This window comes from Mercurialis annua, linkage group LG6 (assembly GCF_937616625.2).
Source record: "Mercurialis annua linkage group LG6, ddMerAnnu1.2, whole genome shotgun sequence".
Lineage (NCBI taxonomy): Eukaryota > Viridiplantae > Streptophyta > Magnoliopsida > Malpighiales > Euphorbiaceae > Mercurialis > Mercurialis annua.
In genome coordinates, this window is record NC_065575.1 from 25,235,001 (window position 1) to 25,238,840 (window position 3,840).

A 3,840-nucleotide genomic window follows, 5' to 3' on the forward strand; every position below is an offset into this window, starting at 1 on the left:
TCTTTTTCTCACACCTAATTCTACATTATATTGTCGGAATAAAAATATGGTATGTATTGATATGAAAATATTTGGTACAAGAAGCCAGGATTCGATAGATATCAATCTTATTATATAAAAATCTTATATACGTATAAATAGCAATATAAATGGAGGAAGGAAATAGTGATCTATTCTTAATAGATAGAATAACTAGGAGCAAGAAGATTTAATCAGAAATATCGACAGATTTTTTCGGAGTCCAAAGAAAAGAAATATGAAAATGAAAGAAAAAGCAGAGCTACTATTTCAATTTCATCTATATCGAATTTTACTATCAGAATAGTCGATATAGTCATGATGCAATAAGTTAGGTCCACTTACTTTTTCTTTTTCTTTTATTGATTTCTAATCTAATCTTTCCAATGGATTTAATGGAAAATAAGAAAGGCAATTTAAGAGCCAATTTATCATTATTTATTTTATTTTAATATATTAAACAAATGTTCAACTTTCTAACTATTTAGAATTAATTAGAATTAAGAGTTTCTAAGTATATAAAATAGACTCTATTTTTTTAATCTACTTATATTTTATAAGTAATATTTTATAAATATACTCTATTTATATAATAGATTCCATTTATATAGTAAAAATCATTATAAAAAATCATTAGAATATTAATTTAATAGAGATATGGTATAAATCATTATAATGTATAATTAGAATGTTAATTTTTTAAAAAAATTTAATTTCCATTTTCGAATTAATTAAAATTCGAGAGTTTCATACTTTTTTTTATGATATGATAAATATTAACAATATTTCTATTCTCTCTTCAAATAGAAATATTATTAAATAGGAATATTCTCGCTGGTTTTTTCTTTTTTTATTATTAAAAATTAAAAAAGACCAAAGCCCCTTATCGGATTTGAACCGATGACTTACGCCTTACCATGGCGTTACTCTACCACTGAGTTAAAGGGGCCCATTTGATTCAATTTTTGAATTGAGCTACTATGCAGATAAGATAGATCATCTATAGAAATAGCTTCAAAATAAAATTCATCGAAGAAAATAAATTTAATAAAATAAATCTATATCTATAAATGTAAAGCTATAAATAAAATAAATCAAATCGACAACTATAAATCGATTTTACTATTTTAATATAATTTTCAATAGAATAATATTTTAGAATTTTCTATAATTATTAGAATATTCTAATTAGAATAATTTTCTAATTTTTTATATAATTTTTTCTAATTTATATAATTTTTTCTAATTTCGAATTAGATAATTAGAATAATCTAATTTTGAATATTTTGAATATAAATTTAGAATAATCTAATTCTTAATATATTTAACTTAATAAATGTAATATAATGTAATATAATATATAATAAATATAAATTTAATATAATATTAGTATAATAAATAAATAATTAATATATTTACATAATAATGAATATATTGAATATAATAGAATATAATAATTAATTAATATAATAATAATGAAATGAAAAATAGAAAATTAAAAAGAATTAAATAAAATAATAATAAAATAGTTTACTTATAACTTAGAAATAATATTCTTAGAAAGAATATTATTATCTAATTATTAGATAAGAGAATTATTAAATATTCAAAAAATTAGAATAGAATTCGAAATTCATATATAATATAAACTAATATAAATTAGAATAAGTATATTCATAAGTATATTCTAATAAATAAATATAGGTAAGTATAGGAAGTAGATTCCTAGTAGTTAATTTAGGATTTGATTTACCTAGGGAGTATAGGCTAAATTGGTAAATATGCGTAAAAAATAGTTTATTGATATTGAATTTGATAAATATCAATCAAATGGATTTATCAAGGCCGAACCTAATTGAATTCACTACCGAAATTCATTTGATTGATACATGTATTTAGTAATTCAACATAGATCCAAGAGCGAATCGGTAATGAAAAGATTCTATTTGTCCCCTAAACCAAATTCTTAAAATGAAATTAGATAGCTTGTTGATGCCTATCCCTCTTACTAAATCTAAATTTCTCATTTGTTAAATTACTGGTTTAGCGTGAGAGAGAGATATGCCTATTTATTTTAACACGGAGTTAATTAATGTACTGGAACGAAAGCGAAAGAAGAAAATCGAAACGACGCATTATAGAGACTTGAGACGCGACATAATAATTTTACGTCACTTTTGAAGCACATTTTGCGTAATATAACCAAACCATACTTAGATATTCGGAACGACGCGTAAAAGAGACTTGTGATGCGACATAGTAATCTAGCGTCACTTTTAACGCACACTTTCCTTAATATAACCTAACCATGCATAGGTAATCAGAAAGATGCGTTAGAAAGACTTGAGACGCGACATACTAATCTAGAGTTACTTTTCATGCACACTAATCTAGAGTTACTATTTCGTGTCACAAGTTACTTTAACGTGTTGTTCCGATTACCTAAGCATGGTTAGGTTATATAACGCAAAGTGTGCGTGAAAAGTGACTCTAGATTTGTATGTTGCATCTCAAGTCTCTTTATCGTGTTGTTCCGATTAACTAAGCATGGTTAGGTTATATTACGCAAAGTGTGCTTGAAAAGTGACACTAGATTAGTTTGTCGCATCTCAAGTCTCTTTAACGCGTCGTTTCGATTACCTATGCATAATTAGGTTATATTACGCAAAGTGTGCTTGAAAAGTGACGCTAAATTAGTATGTCGCGCCTCAAGTCTCTTTAACGCGTCGTTTTGATTACCATGCTTATGTCACGTCACAAGTCTCTCTAATGTGTCGTTCCGATTACCTAAGCATGGTTAGGTTATATTACGCAAAGTGTGAGTGAAAAGTGACGCTAGATTAGTATGTCGCGTCTCATGTTTCTTAAACGCGTCGTTACGATTATCTAAGCATGGTTAGGTTATGTTACGCAAAGCGTGCGTAAAAAGTGACGTTAAATTAGTATGTCGCGTCTCTAGTCTCTTTTACGCGTCGTTCTGATTATCTAACCATCGTTAGGTTATATTACGCAAAGTGTGCGTAAAAAGTGACGCTAGATTAGTATGTCGCATTTCAAGTCTCTTTAACGCGTCGTGCCGAACACCTAAGAATGGTTAGATTATATTACACAAAGTATGCGTGAAAAGTGACGCTAGATTAGTATGTCGCATGACAAGTCTCTCTAACGCGTCGTTCCGATTAGCATGGTTAAGTTATATTACACAAAGTGTGCGTGAAAAGTGACGCTACATTAGTATGTCGCGTCTAATGTCTCTTTAAGAAATCGTTTCATTACCATTCTTACTTTGCGTCACAAGTCTCTCTAACGCATTGTTTCTATTACCTAAGCATGATTAGTTTATATTACGCAAATTGTGCGTGAAAAGTTCAATAGATTAGTATGTCATGTCTCAAGTCTTTTTGACGCGTAGTTCCGATTACCTAAGCATAGTTAGGTTAAATTATGCAAAGAGTGCGGAAAAAGTGATGCTAGATTGGTATGTTGTGTCTCAAGTCATTTTAACGCGTCGTTCCGATAAAAGCATGGTTATTTTATATTACGCAAAATATGCATTAAAAGTGACAATAGATTAGTATGTCGCGTCTCATGTCTCTTTAACGCGTCGTTTCGATTACGTAATCATGGTTAGGTATATTACGCAAAGTGTGAGTGAAAAGTGACGCTAGATTAGTAGGTCGTGTCTCAAATCTCTTTAACCCGTTGTTTCGAATACAATGCTTATGTCGCGTCACAAGTCTCTCTAACGCGTCGTCCCGATTACCTAAGCATGGTTTGGTTATATGACGCTAGATTACTATGTCGCGTCATAAGTTTCTTTAA

General features: G+C 28.5%; 1 non-coding gene across 1 annotated transcript; it reads right to left on the reverse strand.

Moving 5' to 3' along the window:
• Positions 1-895: 895 nt before the first annotated feature.
• On the reverse strand, positions 896-967 carry TRNAT-GGU (transfer RNA threonine (anticodon GGU)). The gene has a single exon. It is a non-coding gene; the product is annotated as a tRNA-Thr (tRNA).
• Between the last annotated feature and the right edge of the window lie 2,873 nt (positions 968-3,840).